This window comes from Meleagris gallopavo, chromosome 21 (genome assembly GCF_000146605.3).
Source record: "Meleagris gallopavo isolate NT-WF06-2002-E0010 breed Aviagen turkey brand Nicholas breeding stock chromosome 21, Turkey_5.1, whole genome shotgun sequence".
In the NCBI taxonomy this organism is placed as follows: domain Eukaryota; kingdom Metazoa; phylum Chordata; class Aves; order Galliformes; family Phasianidae; genus Meleagris; species Meleagris gallopavo.
In genome coordinates, this window is record NC_015031.2 from 4,279,346 (window position 1) to 4,292,475 (window position 13,130).

Genomic DNA, 13,130 nt, shown 5'->3' on the forward strand with positions numbered 1-13,130 from the left:
CTAAATGGACTATTCTGCCCTGTCCCTGACTGAGTCGAAGCGTGATTTCTTTTGATTATGCTTTTATGTTGCAAAACGTAGGGCTCTGCAGACATAATGGATGTCTCTGGGAGAGTGGCAGCAATTTTTTTTCTCTTTCTCTGTCTTTTTTTTTTTCTTTTTGTTTTTGTTTTGTTTTTTAAGTGTGCCAATGCTTGTGGGAGCTCACTTTGGTGCCTGCTGGGGCAGAATAAAAACATCAGAAGAGGCAGAGGGAGGGAGTGAAGGGAAAAAAACCCAAACAAAATGACTACTGTCCACCATGCCTAAGGGAGTCTGGCACAGAGGTGGGCAGAATTCAATAGAGCCTATGTGGGGTATATCTCAAGCACTAGATGAAGTCTGATTTCCGTTTTCTCCCAGATATTCTGATTATTGGGTTTATCTCCCCCCTCCTCCTACCCCCCTCAGCTTTCTTTTTTCCTTTTTTTTTAAGTGGAGCAGTGATAATTAGGGGAAATCTTGGCAGTTTTCCCATCCTGACCTTTATTCCACAGCATACTTTGTGGTCCGAATGCTTCCTATAATAAAGCTCCATCCTTTGTTTAATTTGTAAACACTGTTGGTCAGAAAAGGGAAAGGGAGAGCAGCTCCCCTTGTCCCTCTTGATGGGAGGTGAATGCAATCATCTTCCTGGTATGGAGGGGAAAGCTGGCAGTTCTGTGACTGTCTGGGTTAGTGGGGTATTACCAAGAATCAAACCACTGACTTCCTTGAAGATAAAGACCTTTATGTTGGCTGCAGCTTAGGAATGTACAAAACATGTTCTCATCTTCCAAGTCAAAGAAAGAAAGAAAGAAAAAAATCTGTTTCTATTTGTCTGGTTGTCTGTCGCCCAGGGGCAATAAATTCTATTGCAGGGACAAGGATGAAAAATCTTGTGTTTCATTTTTGATATCTGGATTTTACAAAAAAAAAAAAAAAAGAAGAAGAAAGAAAAGAAGAAAAGAAAAGAAAAAGGAACACAAGAATAATCCTTACATGCTAGTTTCTGAATCAGCCTCTGAGGGCCCTTCATAGAGTTTTAGTGTGGGATCTCAGCTCTTAGCCCTAATTACAGTCACTTTTTTGGTGGTTTTGGTTGGTATTTTTTTGGACAGACCCAGAAAGAGGCAGGTGGCTTTGGTAATTAGAGCAAAAATTCTGGAAGGTTTCATTTTTTATTTTCTTATAGATTTGTATTAATGTCCCTGGGCAAGTCACTTAACACCTCTGACAAAATTTCTACTCGGGATCATGACCCTGCTAATAAGGGAAAACTCAGAGTCATACTGGGGATCTCTGGAGATGTCTCCTCAAGAGGGTTCAGCCTATTTTCCTGGGGAAAAAGAAACGACTGGATGGTCTTTTCAGTATGGAAAAAGCCACAGGAACACATATTGTCTTAGAAATCTAACAAGCCACAGTTTGCGTATCAGATATAAAACAGTACTGCCTTCTCTCCTCATATTCACAGGAAAAAAGATTTTAATCGTAAGTCCTGTTAGTCAGCTGTGACATGATTTGCTCCTGGGAAGACAGAGCGGCCTCCAGTCTACTCCAGGTTCATCTCTCACATGCCCTGTGCTGCTTCTCAGCACGAAAATGAATTCCACCTCTTAGACCCAACAGATGCACACAGCAGGAATCTACCTGCTACACGGAGAAAGGCCTCGGGACACATAAGTGACTATCCAATACCTGTCAAAGAGATAGACACTAAAATTCTTCGGTGGCTCTTAACTTAATATTTCTTAATTAAAATAAAATTGAAGAGAGGGGAGAGAAAAAAAAAGAAAGAAAAACAGCCCTTAATTGTGTCAGCCATGGAAAAAATCTGAGATTGAGGGCTCCAGAGAAGAGAAAGTCCTTTTGGATTAAAACTCTACATTTTATATTTTATCTCCAAAAGGCTATAAATGAGGTTTGGGATTTAAAAAAGATTTCATATGATTTTGTAATTACCCAAGTTACTATTACCTGATTAACACAGGAATCCTAATAGTCTGTTGCGCTTTCATTTCTCCAGTTGTGGTTGTCATGGGGCTCGACACCTGTCACCTGTTCATTTACAGGCATTTTAATTAACCTACATTATGTATGCTTTTTTTTTCCCCTGGATTTAGTGCCTGAATTTCATATTAAAAAATAAAGTTAATAGCTACCTGAAGGAGAGCTGCTGCCAAAACATTCGCACTCGATCCTGCCACATCCGTTTATCAGTACATGTCGCAGCAGCAGCAACCACCACTGCTTAATTGGCAGAAGTATAGGGCAGAATAAATTCCTTTTTGCAGTGATATAGGTCTCATCCCCAGACCTAAAAATAAAGTCTTTCACGGGGCTGCATGTATACAGACAACTTGTATACAGTTGGTTGTATTCATACCTACTATGCTTGGTCCCTGATGGGCTCCGGAAGTGTGCAGCAAGTTCAGCTCCCACCCATCACAACATCTGAGCACGGGGCATCTAGAAATACATCTGGATCTGGAGCATGTTTTGTTACAATCCACAGAACATTCTCAAGTGCACACACTGATGATGCTGTGGGTGCTGCGATATGTTAGCTAACATGAAGCAATTAAAGGGTTCTGTTCATTTCGCGCGGGCCCATGACAACCTTCAGGGCTGATGAATAAAGGAGCACATGTTTCTGAAGCACAGTGTTGGTGATGATGGGTCTCATAGCACATTGGGCTACCTGGTCTGAACCACGGAATGCTCAATATCCTACATGCTGCAGAGCGGGCACTTCTCATGTTGGTATAAATGCAACAGCAGCACCATTTCCATCATACTGCCACAGCACTCCCTGATGGACAGCCATTCACAGAACCTAAAAACGCTCTTAGAATATCCCACAAATCTGACCACCCCAGGCTGCAAGGCTGGGGAGAGCAACATCAAACTCAAGGCAACTTTGATAACGAAAAAAACAGACATTCATTTAAGGCAAGACCTCCAGCCTGCCTGCAACGGGAAGGAACGCAGCCTGCTTTCTGCTCCTCTTTTCTCACTTCCCTCCAGCATACAATAGCTGCCTTCTCCTCCACACGCCCGCAGCCTTTGTTTGTTCCTTCGCAGCTATGGGAGATGAGGATGGGGCCTGCAGGCTTCGACAGCTCAGCAATTCCCAGCCCAGCTCCTGCAGAAGCGTTGGGCCTGTACGAAACCCTGCATGAAACCAGCCGGCGGGAGGGCAGCGGTTCTCCTGCAGATGCCAAACGGCTGCACAGTGCAAATCCAAGGCCCTGCGTTTTAATTCTTCGCGGATTAATTGTCGAGATGAGCCACACTTCAGCACAGAATGAGGCGAGAGGTTTTTCTTTTCAGCGCCGACGCCGCTCCTCAGAGCCTGGATCTGAGCCATCCTTTTCCCTGCTTTGCCCTCCACTTCTCAGAGCCATCTTCGCCCGCAGCGCCGCTCACATCGGCAGCCAGGCAAGTACAGCTGGGAGCTCTCCCAGGGCCCATCGCTTCAACTGCACTGAGCCTCCTGCTCCAGGCAATGATCTGCTCTGGTTCTCCCCGCTTCAGCAGCTATTCCTCACCAGCAGGAAGAACAATAAACCCCCAACTCCACCTCTGAGCCGCGACCCGCAATGTCACGCGTCTGTGTCAGTGCTGCTGAGCAGGGCAAGAAGCACAGCCACCAGGTTCTGCAGGTGAGGGAATTGTGTTCTGCCCACCCCTGACAGCAGCACAAGCAGAGCTTAACTCCCAACACAGCACTCTGAGCAGTAAAACTGAGGGGAATGTCACTGTGCTGTGTGCGAGGTGATGCAACGAGCAGGATCTCCCACGTCCATGTTTTAGTGCTGCAATAAGGAATTCTCCACGAGTAGGGAAAATAAAGGGCTGGAGCATACGGTTTCTATCTGTGCCGCGCAGAAACTGATTAAAAATGCTAACAACCATGATTGTCCAACAACCAGGAGCTCCCAAGAGGCTCATACACACAGATGGTGATTAGTTTGGGATGGCCAGAACAATCACTAGCACCATGTTGCAGTAACACCCACAGACTATCTGTCACAGTCCCAAGAGACACTTAAAGGCTGTTTACTTCATACAGTTAACTTGAACCATAAGCTTTACAAGCCTCTTTGATACATTTTTAATCACTCTCCCCATAAACCCCTACCATCTCCCTGCACCGACACGCGCCGGGCTCTGCGGCACAGCTCGGCGGCGGGTGGACAGGGGCTGCATGCAGCACTGGGGCCTCCTGGGCAGCTGGAGGACTGGATCCCCCCCGGCCCCGTGCAGGTGGCACAACCAGGAGGTCAGCAGCAGACCGTGCAACAAAGGCTTAGTATGGTTAAACTGAGACAATTGTTGGTTTTTTTTTGCAAGAGTTTCTTTTTTCCAAGGAATTCTGTTGCTCCAGGCTAAGAAAATATTTTTATTTAACGGCTGGTGCGTTGTTTGGGAGGGTTTTTCTTCTTTTATCTTGTCAGTTAGGTCCAATATGCTGAGTACTGTGTGCATTGCTGCTTCCAAAGCTATCTTTCTTCCAGAGATTGTAATCTTTCTTTAAACAAAACAAACTGTTTTGTAATTTATACCTCTCAAAGAAGAATCCCCAAACAACAAAGCAGCCTTGCCCTTCCCTTCCCAACAAACCGCTGCCTCCTGATCCTGCAGTCCATCTCATGTGAGCGAATGGCTCCGTCCACCCAGAGCTCCATGTGCAGACTGAGGAATGGCTGAGCCCCCAAACTCTGCCCAGAGCCACTCTGGGGAACCAGGACCAGACGGCAGTGCTCAGCGCTGTCATCTTGGCAATTGCTCCCAGGAGCCAGTACAGTGAAGTCATTGGGAAAGCAGGTTAATTTATGGCAGGAGGAGATGGGGGGCACTGGGCTGTGGAAAGCCACTTTTGCTGCCTGTTTCACCGGTGTAAATTTAAATAACTCCCACAGAGCAATCTGAGATTCACACTGAGCAAATGTTAGTAGACTCTGCTTCTCCTTTGTTGTCGTTTTTCCTCCTTTAATTGCCTCATCTGTTTGGAGAGAATATGTACCCACAAAATGGATCTTTGTTATGTTCCCTTTGCCACCTATAAAGCTGTTTCTGCTTCTGTCCCTTCCCCACATGAGATCACTTCCCACCTCTGTGCAGCATGAGGTAGCCTGGTGGAGAGGTCTAAGTACAGATCAGAGGAACCAGGGAGTCGTGGCTTCACACAGTGACCCGAAGCAAATGGAAATGGGATGGGGTTTTGGTACCCCAGCCAGAGAAGGTGAATAGAAATACTGGAAAACTAAGAGAGGAATGAAACGTAGAAGAATCAATGTATGGCTCTGAACATCTAAAATTCTATAATTCATAAGTGCCAGTATAAACAGTATAACCGGTATGGATCAATGCAGTTATTATATTAACGGGGAAAACAAATCTCCTGTTTTTCCTCAACAAAATACACAGATGCTGTAGGAGTTATATTACCAGCACAGAAACTTTCCCCATTCACTAAAAGTATAGGTTGCTGTAAGAATTTGATGCAAATTTTGAAATGCAAGACTCACTTCTATTTTGCTATTTGGTCCATAACCCATCACAGACCTGTCTTTAAAAGCAATTTAAAGACACAAGTACTGGCAATTTCCAAATGTAAAGAAACACCAGGCAACACTTATTTACCTCTTGTTTGCCTCAGATGATGCAGATCTGCACTGAAAGAAAACCATCTCCATAGCACTGCCCATCTAGGAAGACATCCAAAGCCCTTTCTGCCTGAACTTTGCTTCCAAAGGCTGGAGAGCACATCAGATGACGTGCTTTAACATCACATGGGCTGTACCTCCTCTCACAGCTCTGCACGCCGAACCCTGCAATGATGCCAGCACCTTTCTGACTCCCATGCAGCACTACAACTCATCGTCCTTTAAGTCCCCAAGGCTTAAATGCAACTGCAACACCCTTGGCAGCAGTCTCAGGTCGGTGTGTGGAGAACGCCCACCAGTGTGCTGCCCAGCGCCGTCTCTGTTGCTTCCCTGTGTGCTCCTGTGTCTGTGCATCCATCTGTTTCCTATCCTGTGAGATTGTGACGTCACGGCAGGGACTTTATCTGTTTGGGGACTACAGCACCTACCGAAAGGGGCTCTCGGCTCTCCCTGCAGCCCCAAGGAATGAAGCTGAGTCAGTAACGATGTCAGCACTGCAATGAGAGGAGGTGTGAGGAGTGCTGCCTTGGTGCCTGAGTCCATCTCCTGGGCAGCAGCACCCAGCTGGGGGAAGGCAGAAGCCACCCACCCTGGCATGCTGGAATTCAATGACATGCCAGGAACCAGGCTGCATGCTGTGATACGACTTAAGCCAGTCCACAGAAGGGACAAAGACATGATCCAGCCCCACCAACTCCCTGCTCTGTGCCCAAACCACGGGGCCACATGCTCTCTTTGATGAGACTCTTTTCACACAACACTGAAGCCTTGGGCTCTGCCTTCCAGAGGTGAATATTAACATAGAAAAACTCTTCCCCACTCAGCTGGCAGAGTTAAGAGCATACTGCCCAACGCAGCAGTCAGAAGGAAAGCAACATGATTAATGGAAACATGCCTTGCTTACCCGTGAGCTCCTCTCCACTCCCCCACCCACACACATACATAAACTTTTACAGCTTTGGCTACTTAAGTTCTTATCCAGACAATCTGTGCAGGGTTATAAACTATGGTAGGAACCCTCAGGCTACAGGGTCCCTACATTAGCAACCACTCTGTATTGAACAATCCTATTGATACTCATCAATCATTTACTTGAAAAGAAGAAAATATATTAAAAGGGACTGCAGGGGATTTATCTTCCCATACTGATAAACTGTTAAAAATTAATGAACTAGAGCAACTCTGAAGGCACTGTAAAGCAAACCAAAAAAACCCCACAAAATCCCCCATAGGCCCCCATAAAGCTCTGAGAGGGTGCTTCTATGCTGAGGATACTTCGTGCTCCCTGGCCTGCTGGTTTTTCCTTTTGTGTGTGCCTACCAGCACAGATGATATGCCGCATCTACTGGTCTTTTCCTGGCATTCTGCACCCCTGGCACAGAAACGCTTTTCATTTGCTCCTGCAAGAAGGGAACAAAGATACCACAGCTTGAAAACCCCATTCACTGACCCATGTCTGGGTGCTAGTTTGAATCTGGCAGAGGGCTATTTAAAAACTTCCCAGCCTTTTCTATCCTTGAAGCTGTCAGATCCTGCAGCACAGCTACAACCACAAAATTCAGCGAGTTGCCCAAACTTTGTGCAATACAAAGCTCCCTGGCAGCTTACAAATAGCCCGAGGGCTGTGCTTAGCTAACATTAAATGGAACAGATTGCAGCTGCCTTTCCTATCACACAGAGTTGTGGGCGCAGAGATCAGAGGTCTCGTCATTCACTTCTCCATAAAATCTCTGTCACTCTATTTGCTGTATCTTTGCCTGTGTCGTTCCTGATCATCAAAAGCACGTTCACTGCACGTCACCTTTATCTGACTCGAGCCGACTCGTATCTCGTACTGACAAAGAAATGCTTACAAACGCTGCATAATGCAAAAGGAGATTGAGGCAACTTGCATTTCTGAGTGCACACGAGTGACGTTATTGTTTTCCCAGCTCAGGTGCATGCTTCGCCTCGCAAACTCTGCAGGAACTTTGCACATGTGGCCTTGCACTTATTGATCAACATGCGTAATGGATTGGCGCTGAGCAGAGGAGATTCCAGCACTGTGGGCTGCTGGCTTCCCATGGTGGGTGGGACTGCTTGGGGGCAGTTTATGTTGTAATGAGACTGGTGAGAACACGTGGTGGAAGTGCAGGCCTGCGTCAACACAGCATGAAGTCACGTTCCTACTTCTCATCCCGTCCCCAAGTAAAAGACATGGGAAGAGAATGAAAACTCTGGTTACAAACAAAGAAAGGCGGAGGGTTTTTTGGTATCAAAAGAAAAGATCTGGTTCTGAATGTTATGTAAATAATATTTACATTGATTGAAAACGTTTTGTTCAGAATAAGTTTCAAACAGAAAAAAACAAGACTGCTCGCTCGTGCTCACTCTTCTGGCCCAAAAAAACCCAAATCATTATCATCATCAACAACAACAAAAAACCCTAGCAAAAAAGCCATAACCAATTCTATTCTCATGTGCATGTCCAGGTTCCAAACACTGTTATTACATATTTGCACTATATAAGTAATTCATTTACACAGGGGAAAAAAAAAAAAGTGAAGTTTAGGATGCAATGAAATTAATCCAAATACAGTGAGATGTATTTACAACCAAACAAACCATACAATACATTTAAACACAGTTTTTCCTTCCCATTCCTTTGAAGGGAATTTTTCTATAAACCTTCTCGTGAGAAATACCCACTCCCACACTCCCACCCTTCATGCATACGTGGGAATAACAGGCAAAAAAGTGGAAGGCTACCGATAGAAGATCAAGAAAGGCATTCAGATGGAAGGCAAAGAAAAAATAAATAGAGCACATTTGCAGGTATACATGTCTTTGCACATAGCAGATCATTTGTACTGAAGGACACAAAGAATGATTTAATTTTCAGTTGCTCACAGATGGCAACTTCCCATCCTTGCTCCCATGAATCATTTAAGCTCTCCTCTGAAGCCTCAAATAAGACCCAAGTGATGCGAGGGGCCTCCAGTTGGGCCCTTTGCACACAGGTGAAATCCACCTAAATTCTTCATGGCGTAGGGGGAAAAATGAGGCCCACCTAATAAAATTAATAGCCATAATAATACTTTGCATTTCTAAAAGCCCTTCCAGCTCGGAAACTCAAAGCTTGATAATTAATGTCTCTTTGATTTTATTCCTATCGATTAAAGATCCAGTGGAACAACAACAACAAAAAAGACTCTATTAATAAAAGCTAATGTGGTTTTCAATAAGAGTTTGTTAAAGTGAAGGGCAGTAATCTTGCTGTTCCAGCCATCACAGGCAGACATCTAGACAGTACATATGTCCATACACTCCCTAAATTAGCGCACCCAACACTCGGTGGCTGTTCTGGGAAATTAGGCGGTTGTGTATAACTGTAATGAGGTCATAAAGGGTCTGAACTCCACTGGGATTTAATTAACTCTGAATCTTATAAATATTGTGCTGAATTATAGTTAAATTTGCATAAAGGTTAGAATCAAGCAGGACCGGCTCCATTTACCAAAACAGGCTAAAAATAAAACCTCCAAGTAAAGACCCTTCAAACAATGTTTTTCTATTTCAGTGCAGCTTTGTTTTGATCTGGGCCTGAACATGTATTTAAGGGGAAGCAGGGCTGAGAGGGAGGGGGAGAAGGAGGTTATATTTCAAACAGACTTTGGAGATAACTTCAAGCAGACTAATAGAATGGCGGCTTGCAGTCCTGAGATAACCCATCCCTCCAAATAGCCTTGCTCTCAGTAAAAGGAGATCGTATCAAGTATATACACAGCTATCAAGAAATCTTTCCCTCTTTTTTATTTTTATTATTAAAGTAGTGCCAGACGTAAAATATCACTGCCAGGCAGACCAGAATGACATAAACGACAAAGGAGGAGGCAAAAGTGGTATCTGTGGGAGGATCTGCTCCAAGGGAAGGCAAGTCTGGGGGCTCCTTTCCTGAAACTTTGCTCGGGTTTTACCCAAACCCAAGTCCCACAGCTTCTGAGGACAACCATGTGAAGGCAGCATGGGCTTTCCTAGGCTTGGGCCCACCATATGACAAGCTGTGCACTTGCACTCAATTTACAACTATGCTAGCCCTAAACAAAGCCTAAGGAAACCTCAGAGCAATGCAGGGCTGACCCAGCCACTCCTACATGTTGCCTGGCCACTGGGAGGGACAGAGCTGGGCAAGAAGATGGCCAGCACCGTTTGAGGCTTAGCACTGCAGGGCCATGCAAAGAACAGCTGGAAGGCCACTGGCATTTCCCATCCTGTTGTACCCTGGGGCTGGTGCACTGCTTGCTTCGAGAGGGTAGAAAGAACTGTGCCCTCCCTTGTGGCTGTACATTGTCACTGGCATTTCACCTGAGAGCCACATAACTCATAGGCAATGTTCCAGCTTGCTCAGGCTCACCCTGCAGCACCTTGTTAGCCAAGCTGGACCACTAACGTTCTGCCAGCAGGGCCCTGCTGGCACATCCTCCTGTCCTTCCCTCTAGCCACCCCACAACTGTGAGCCAACCTCCATCTCTTGGCTGGTATGTTGGACAGCAAGGTATGCGATGAGATAAGCTCTAGTGCCCTTGCCAATGTGCTCTGTAGGCTCCAAGTGAGTTTTCCTCTCTGCCAGTATGCGCGGTGCTGTTGAAAGACAGCTCTGCATGCTGGCTACACGGTCTTGGATCTGTTCAAGGATTGTCCCCAAAAACCATCTGGCACTGGTGTCAGTCAAGGCATGCTACAAATCTCAGAGCAGGGCCTGCAGCCCAGCAATTCATCCCAGGGCATGAGCTAGCAGGGCACAGAACAGCAGGCTGGCATGGGTATGGGGCAGGAAGGGAGAATCTGTAGAAATCACTGGATAGATGAGGCCATCAGGAGACGACATCACAGTACCTGGAGCAACCTTGCTAAGTGAGGTGAAAAAGAGCAAAAGCTCTAGGTTGCCAAACCTGTTCCGGCAGCTTTGTGCAGATTTACCCTGCTAGTTTGGATCACACTCCTTTATGTTTCACTTTATCAGGACATGCTGGAGCAATTGCCTCTTTTGTCCATTGCTTTGCTAAATGGCTGGACAAGGAATGCCTTAGAAATGATTTTAGGTAATCAGACTAAGCAATATGATCTTTAAAGCAATTGAAAAGGGCAATTTGCATCAAAATATGAACAACAAAAAAAAGATCTTGTAGACTGATTCATGAAGATGCCTTAAATTCTGTGACAGTCGCATGGGAAACAATCTTCAGTAGGGCTGCAACCAGAGTGGGACAAAGAGGTTACCAAGAGGGGACAAGCAGACTGGTGCGCTAAGCACACAGGAGGAAGGGATGGCTGGTGCAGGCTAGAACAACAGGCAAAGACCTGCTCTGGACATTGAAACTGCGTATTCACAGGCATATATACACTGCAGCACCAATGGATATTCACAGACCTGAAAGCAGGCCTGTACTTCCACAACTCAATGGCTTGTCAACATGTCTCAATACCAGGTACAGTTCTGCAGCAAATCCATACAACTGTGCACCAACGGGAATGCTTTTGAGCTGATAGGATTCCTAAAACCCTTCTTCCTCTTAACTCCCTGTATGTATTACTATTATCATTATTGAAAAGCAAAATTCTACCATTCATAGCATATCCAGGCTGAAGAACACGCAGCTGCTTTCTTCTGGAAAGAGGCTTTTAAAACGTGCACTTTCTTTAGACTCGTTTTTTTCCCCTTGTGAAAATCCCCTAAGCACATATTGGACATACTGTAAGCACCCTTTAAGTTTTAGCCTGTCCTGGAGGCGTTCACATTGGACTTGTACTGCAGAGCAATTTTCCTCTGCTGGACTTCTCCACAATCAAAACCTTCTCAGGGTAATGAGCAAAATAACTTCTTAGTCCTTGCCCAACTCTACCTCAGCACACACTCTCACTTCTCCCCGTGCGAGGCCTTCATGAATAGGAACTATTGTATGTAGGCTGTAGTCCTTTGCCAGCATGGCCCTACAGCAAAGCAGAACCCATCAACCTCATGCCATTCATGTCTAGAGTGGGAAAGTATTTTAATGTGATTGCGAATTAAGCAGGGAAAACTAAAAGGGAAAAAAAAATAAGACTTAGGAAGTCTTTTCAAATGTAGGACTCAAAACTAACATTTAGAAATTTCCAAGGTCGAAGGAAAAACAGAGAGAGCAGTTCAGCTACGTTTGCTCTGGCCCATCCAGCTCCCTTTGCTGAGCTCTGTTGTCATCACATTTCACATTACGATGGTGTTGTGAACTACAAAGAAAACAAGGGAACTGGCAAGTCAAGTGTTTTGCCAGCGTTTCTGGGAGAAAATGTGTCCAAGTGAGAGGTGCCGATTCCACCTTCCTAGCAAAACATACACTGCTTCCATGGACTGCCGGCGGCGTGGCTCTCTGCACCTCCCCATTACTGGCAGCTCTTTACGATACCCCTGATGGTCTTAAACCTGATGGAAATGATAAATGAGTTTGAACGTTACTGGGCAGAATGGGCCAACTGTGCATGGGGGGAAATACGTCCTCCGCAATGAAAAGAGGACAACCAAAAGAAGACGCTCAGGAGTGTGGAGGGAAAAAAAGAAAAAATGCAACCATTTGCGAACTGCAGCATCTTATCTGGGATTAGGTAGTAATGGGGTGCAGCAAGAGGTCCCCTTCCAGGCCCTACCTGCACAAAGCCTGTGGTGGGGAGCAGCTGCTGTGGTCAGCCCACCTCAGTGGAGGGCCCCCGGCCTGCTGACACCCACACAGGTGTTTGTACAGGCACAAACGTCTTTGCAGCCAGTCAAGCTCCCCTTGCCCAGGACTCTGGCCATGCTGTGCCTTCGCAACCCTCAGCCAAACAGTCCCCAGAGCTCCAGGCCCAAACCCGATATGTTGTCTGTGAGCCACAGCATGACTGGGAAGAACAGTCCTCACAAACGGGAGAATTTTCAGCTGTCTGAAAGGGCTGTGTGCACTCCAGGGCCAGCACAGAGAAGTACAGAGCACGATCCCCCTCCCTATCATCACCCAGGATTATTCACACCACAGTCTCCTCAATTATATCCATACTACCCAGTAGGACAGCACCAGAGAGCATCATTAAAGAAAATCTTTTTTTTTTTCTTTTTACCTGGGGCTATTTTATTTGCATAATTCAGCGATCTGTTTTAAGACTGCTCCGCAGAGCACAGAGTGAACACGATGGGAATGGTGGCAATGCTGGTGTCAAGGCACAGATGAGACTTAGGGTGCAAAGGTTTTAAGGCAGCCTTGCTGTCAAAGCCAATGCAGCATATCCCCACGGCGTGATGGAACAGCAGCAAGCATAAGGCACTTTGGTAAGAAATATGACAGCCAAAATGTCGCAGAGATTGATGTAGGCTGCTCTTCTGCCACCCCACAATTAAGTAAAGCAACAGAGCTGGAGCAGATGCTGGGGTATTTGGATGTTCCTGCTCCA